The following is a 7,500-nucleotide window of genomic DNA, read 5'->3' on the forward strand; positions in this document are numbered from 1 at the left end:
GGGGGGGGTGCCTGGGCTTTCATAGTTTGGTATGATTTAATCAAGCTCTATTAGGGAAATGGCTTTGGAGATTTGCTTATGAAAAAGAGGCCTTTTGGCATACAATTAAAAAGTATGGAGTTCTTGGGGGTGGGTGGACTTTGGGGTTGCCTATGGGTGGTCTCACATATGTATCTTGGGGAAACATATCAGGAGTGGGTGGAATAGTTTTGCACAATTTTCAAAGTGGGTAGTTGTTCAGGGACTTGTTTTTGGTGTGAATGCTGGTGTGGTGATGATTTAAGTATACTTTTCCAGACTTGTATTGTGTAGCTCGAGACAAAGAGATTATAATGGTAGATTATTTACATATACAGTATGGGGGTGTTTTTTGGGATGTAGTGCTTAATCGTGCTTGCCAAGATTGGGCATTGGAGATTTTGCAATCCTTCATTACTTTGTTATACTCGGTTAAAATTGGGGATTTTCTGAGGATCATGTCCAGTGGACCTTGACAAAAGTGGTAACTTGAGGTAAAATCTTTTTACAAAGCTCTCTATTCTAGGGAATTTCAGTTTTTCCGTGGAAGAGTATTTGGAAGGTGTAGGTTCCATCTATGATGGCTTTTTTTTTTTTTTTGGTGGGTGTGGGGGGGGGGGGGGGGGGGGGGGGGTGGTGTTCTGTTCCATCTATATATGCAGGCAGTTTACAAATACTTTCTTGAGGATGGTTCCTTAACCTTGCAGCATTTCATTATGTTCTTTGGAGCCTTTGAACTTGTTCTCTCTCAGCTTCCTGATATCCACTCATTGAGATGGGTAAATGCATTGTGCAATTTCAGCATGATTGGATTCCGAACATTGATGCTCTATTTTTTTTTTTTGATAAGCTGATGCTCTATTACTTTAATTTTCCTTTTCATGTGAAACCTCATTTATTTTGTGACACGCACTCTGTTGATTACCTAGACAAATTTGATTGATATCCATATTCTGTTCCAAATAAAATCTGAAAAAATTAATAATAATTATAATAATATAGTGATGTAAGAACATAATCTATGATAAGTAATGTATTCAATAAGGTAGAAGTGGTTTGTTGTTGAAGTAACATTAATCAAATTTGTTGTTACATCAATATTTTAACTAAATTATTATGTATGGTGGGTTCCAGTTAGCTCAACTGGTAAAATCTCTAATATTTGAATGAGAGATGTATAGTTTAATCTCCGCCTACACCAAAAACAGATTGATGTCTTGTCCGATGTTAAAAAGCACATGGTTCTCTAAAAGCGGAATTGAGTCCTTCAACCTGATCTTGAATATTACATTAGCATACAAATATAAATACAATGGTGGAATTAGATTTTTTGTTTCGGGTGAATTTAAATTAAAAATAAATAAATTGTGTCTCCGCTTAAGATGTTTGTATTACATATAATTTCTATTATAAATTACATTTAGGTTCAAGAATGTGTAAAGTCATGGTAGTAAAAAGTAACGGCCATATTATGATTGATAAATTATAATTAGTTTTGAGAATAAGTAAAGACACAATGCATTATTATAGATTAACATTTTACATTTTATTATAGGTCTAATTTACTTATTAATAAAAATCTTGTATATTACATTGGAGTCATGCACATAACACATATGCTAAGGAGAAAACTGAATAGCATATGTAAAAAAAAATGCAATAAAATTAAACCCTTTAATAATACTTAGTAGTATTATATTTCTTAGGAAATACATATAATAAAAATGACTTAAGGTGTCCAAAGACATATTGATAAATTAAAAATGAGGAATAACTAGTAAAGAGAAAATTCAAATATTATTTATGAGATAGTTGAAGCTCATTAATCATATTCATTGCGACAATATTTTGTAATGAAACTTGTAAATTGCGGATAAAACTCATAAATATCATTCACATTCCTTATTAATTCTCACTTAGTAAAACCAATCATTGAAATACAAATTTTCAAAATCATGGAAGATGTGCCTGAACCCTGAAACCATTGGTGAAAGTGGCTATCCCAGCGTACAAAGCAAAATTGTGTAGGTTCACATTACCTTTGATCTATTTGCAAAAGCATGACTCTTAAGAATTCGGATATAATGCAGAGCAAGCAAAAAGAATCAACAAATAGACATAAGAAAAAAGTGCACACAATTTCTGAACTTACCATCCAACCAGTGATATAGGAAATAAATCTAAATAATAAATGATAAAACTACTAGACAATGTCGAGCATAGAGAAATTTAACGTTGAAAGATGAAATAAATGAGAAACAAAGATGATAAACCCTAGCTAGGCAATCACATTGACAAAGGAGGAAGCAATCAGACCCACAAAACTTGAGATGAGAGTAGTTGCGAGAATGTATTTTGTTTCACTCTAAATTTTGAAACGTTACATAAACACAATTATATGAGCTACTCCTAATCCTTTCCACCTAAGTCAATATCCCACACAAAAAGAGTGGACATAGTAGGAAATAGACTTAAAACAAAAAACAAACACTAAAACATGTGTTAATTAAACCCATAGGTTTATAGAGCAGCAAAAATGAGATTGCGTCATCATTACAATAATATAATATAGAGCCATAAATACACCAAAAAATGAAAACAAAAAAGAACTACCTCTAAAATTACATTTCTCCCCTCAAAAAACCATACGTGCGGAAAAAGAAGAATCCAAAAGAACATGTATGACTCAAATACCAGCTTTGCTAGTAGGACAAACTATTGGGAATCAAAGATGACAATGGTGCACACCAAACATACCAAAGTGGAATTATGATTGAAAACAACCAAATGAATGATGCTTTACTAAAGAAAATGTATAGCAATATGTTTATTTTCTTATAGAGGTTAAGAATGTTTACATTATCAAATATTGGAAAGTTACGACATAGTAGCACACTAGCACGTATAGGATAACGCCGCAACTCCAAACATCTACGTGAGGCCCCTTATAGAATTCTCCCAAAAGTACCTAAAGAAATAAATAGAGATAGTAACTCATGAGATTGAGATCATGAAAATTTTACCTAAATTTTCTATGAAAAAAGCCACAGATCCATACCTCTGGGGCAACATAGTTTGGACTTCCACACATTGTATTAAACCATTGACCATCAGTCATTATATTGCATAAACCAAAATCAGTAATCTTCACATTCCATTCGGAATCCAAAAGCAAATTGTCAGGGTTAAGGTCCCTATGGACCATTATATTCTCAAAACAATACTCCACACTAGAGATTATCCATTTCAAGACACAGGAATTAGCAATTAAAGTAACTAAGAGTTGGAGGAAACTGAAAAATATTTGCGAATCCTACCTGCTGAAAAATTTTATGAGCTTCTTCCTCCTGCATTTTTCTCATATATCTAAACAGATCTCCATACTTGGCATACTCCATCACAAGATAGATTTCTGTTGGGTGTCTATAATCTCATAAAATCTAATTATATGAGTATGCCTCAACAATCTCAATATTTTGATTTCTCTACCTACTACACCAATGTAAAGGAATTAAAAATAAATGAATGAAAATTTTAAGGTAAAATGAAAAGAATAAGCAAACATTTTATATCTATAGGCAAAACTAAAGTAACCATAAGCATGGAGAAACAAAGTTAGAAAACCTTTAATTAAACCCTTGGAATAAGGATAAAATGTTTGCTTTTCAAATTTTTGAAATACTCTCTAAATCCATTAATATTCTTATTTGTTGAAATCATCGAGGACAAGCAATGTAAATATGATTGTGATTCAATACATCATCCCAGATTATAAACTAAGTTATTTGAAAGAATAAATGATCTGGCCCAATTGTAAATTCATTCAGATAGATCACATAATCATGCAAGAATCCAAACAAGTAATACAAGCTTCTTTCTTCCATTTTCTTTCTCTTCATCGTCTCATGGTCAAGGATCTTTACAGCAATAAAAATCACCAAAAAAGAAAAACCCTCTTGGTGGGGAAAATCACAGAAAGTCAAACAAATAACAGGGAAAATAAAATCAAACTGCAAATCAGAATGTCAGATACAACCTACTATGATATTTCACTTAAAACATGAGTAGCCAGTCAATTAACAAAAACTAAATTCAAACCAAGTAAGTAATAATATATATATATATATATATATAATATAGACACACACTACAACAAAAAATGTTTATTATAATGAACAACATTGTTGCAATAACATCAAAATTATTGCAATAGTTTATGCAAAGTGTTGCAATAAAATTTGAGGTAATAAGTTTGTATTACAAAAAATCTCGTTGCAATAAATTTTAAATATGTTAATGACAACTTTGATATAATAATTTATTTGCTATTGCAATAATCAATTTACTACTTCGAATATCTTGTAGCAATAGACTATTATTTCATGAATTTTATTGCAATAGATTGCAAACAATTGACACAAATAATTTTGTTCAAGTTATTGCAACGATATATTCATTGTAATAGAAAATTGGTTCATATTATTGCAACGATTTTTAATTTGTAAATGTAATATTATGTCAATATTACTATACTAATTTTGTTGTATTAACACTTGATATAATAGACTTATTTTGATGTAGTGATATATATATATATATAGTTTAAAATTATTATAAAGACAATTAAATTAGAGGGTTGTTCAAACTTGTCTAAAAATCACAATTAGAGGTTTGTTTCCCTCTCTTACAAATTTATTGATTTAGGCTAAGGCTGGACTGTACAACTCACTGCTAAAAGTGGGCTTGGGCCGTTGGATCTTTTGGTCCTTACACCTACTTATAAAAAAATAAAATAAAAATAAAAATAAAAAAACCTATAGAATATAGGGACATTGTCACTAGGTTTGGAATTCCTTACACTCTGATCTCAGATAATGGTCTTCAATTTGATAGTAAAGCCTTTTAAAGATATTGCGGGGAGTTAGATATTAGGAACGGGTATTCTACGCCTGCTTATCCTCAGGGGAATAGGCCGAGACCACCAATAAGGTTATAGTGTCTAGGTTGAAGAAAAGGTTGGATGATGCTAAAGAAAAATGGGTGGATGAACTACCCTACGTGTTATGGACCTATCGTACCACACCTTGAAGATCGACGGGGAGACCCCCTTTTTCAATGACTTATGAGGAAGAGGCAGTAATTCCCCTTGAATCTGGATTCCCAACTCTGAGAAATGAACAGTTCAATGTTAAAGAAAACAACTGTTTGCTCTTAGACTACCTGAATGTGGTTGAGAAAAGAAGAGAGGTGGCAAAGGTAAAGATGACATATTTCCAACAGAAACTTAAGCAAAGGTATGATAAGGGGGTGAAGTCCAGGCCATTGGCTCTAGGAGACCTAGTCTTGAGGAAAGTGGTAGGGATGGCTAAGAACCCTGCTTGAGGCAAGCTGGGCCCTAACTGGGAAGGGCCATATAGGATCACTTCCATTGCTGGCATTGGGGCCTACTACTTGGAAGATTTGGATGAAAATGTAATTCCTAGCCCTTGGAATGTAAACAATCTACGACGTTATTATTATCAATAATTTCTATTATCATTCATATCTTGCTTGGTTATATCTTGTTATGGATGTGTTTACTGGGACAATTGGTATGTTAAATATTCTAAGCGTTAAACAGAACTTAGGCATTGTTTGGCTCCTTTGGTCACAAGCCTAAGGTAAATTAATATTGCAGTAAATATTCTAAGTGTTAAACAAAACCTAGGCCTTTTCTGGCTCCTCAAGTCAAAAGCCTAGGGTAAATTAACATTCCAGAAAATGCTTTAAGTGTTAAACAGAACCTAGGTCTTGTCTAGCTCCTTAGGTCACAAGCCTAGGGTAAATTAACATTTTTCGAGAAACATTCTAAGTGTTGAGCAAAAATTAAGTCTTAAGTATCTCCTCAAGTTTTGGTACCCTTGCTAATGGTTTCGTTGTGGGATTCCAAATCCAAGTTAAGGTAAGTATTAGTTGAAATTCTTCCTAAAGTTCTATGAATTAGTCTCTTAATTGTAGTTCAAATCATTCTAGATTATATAGAGGGATACAGATTTCCCCGAAACTCATAAGTTAGTATGTTAATATTGTTATTAAGAAAAGGTAGTCATGTAAGATATAAATTGAAAATTATGAATTGACTAATTAAAGAAACAGTAAATAAATTCTAAATATTCTTCATTAATTTGCAAAGAATTAAGTACAAAATGGGAGGCATCAGATGCACTTGAGCCTATTACAAAATTGTTATGTTTTCCTAGTCTAAGGCTAAGCTACATGGAGGGCTCCTTTTCCTTCGCTCCCTTTTTCTTCTGCTCCCTCTCCCTTTTCTTCCTCTTCAGTTGTGACACTTCGGCCACTTATTCTTTGGTCTCCACGTCAGCGCCTTGGTTGGAGGTGATAGTTCTTTTTCCTATTCTTTGCCCTTATCTAGAGTGGAAAAGGGAACGGAGGAGGCTGGTCCAAGGAAACGGGGGGAGCAGAGCTGGGATCTGCTGGAGGCAGTTGGGAAGTAGGTGCCAAACGCAGTGCTGGAGGGTAGTAAACATTATCTGAGCCTTGAGCTCAAATTCGATACTGACCCAACGCGTTTAGAGCTTGGCCCCACACCTTTAAGCAGAAGGCTCAAGCAACATCCCTGAGTTGGTTAGTAAGACTTTTAGCTATCTTAGTCATGCTCGCATCATAGGCTGCCTGCTCAGCCTTGGCCATTTCAGCCGCTTTGTCATCCAGCTTCTTCTTCGTCTGCTTGAGCTCAGCCATCGCTAGAGCCTTTTTATTTTCAGCCTTCTTCTGGGCCTCTAAGGCATCAGCTGCCTGTTTCTCATAGCCTTAAGGGTGAACTCAGCATTCCTATGAGACTTCTCCATTTCGGTTAGTAGGGCAAGAGTCTTCTTGAGCTTTTGTCTGTGTCTGAGTGGGCCCTCTCGGCAACCTCCAACTTATTCTTGGCATCCCTAGCCATGTCCAAGGAATGGTCCACCCATTCCTTAGCCATAAAGGCAGCTTGGATAGATTGCACCCAAAAAAAAAAAAAAAAAAAACATAAGTGTTATACAGTTCATATAAGGTCGTATGAAGCAATCAAATGGGAGCAGTTATGTACCTTGGCCAGATCTTGTTTCAGGGCGAGGAAGACTTCATGCTTCTTGAAGGATCTCAGCCCCACCATATCTTCTGGTAGACATAATGCCTTTTCCAGGCACTCGGCCACCAGGCTTGAGCTACCCTTTTTGGAGTCCCTCAGGTTGTCATCATCCAATACTGGATTGCCTGAGCTCAGGGTAAAAATGGGCCTCTAGATGGAAGCCTTCTCCGATTAGTCCCCCCCAACCTCCTTAGAAGTCCTAGTGGAGGCGAACTTCTTTGGCTGCCCCTTTCTGGTCCAAGCTTCTTTAGCTAGGGGTTGATGGGAGGAATGTGTAACATCTTACCTCCTTAGGCCCTCTTCCTTTTCTTGTCCCCGGTGTCAGCGGAAGACACGTGCATAGTGGTTAGGGTGGG

This window comes from Quercus suber, unplaced genomic scaffold, assembly GCF_002906115.3.
Source record: "Quercus suber isolate HL8 unplaced genomic scaffold, Cork oak 2.0 scaffold_35, whole genome shotgun sequence".
NCBI classification, from domain to species: Eukaryota; Viridiplantae; Streptophyta; class Magnoliopsida; order Fagales; family Fagaceae; genus Quercus; species Quercus suber.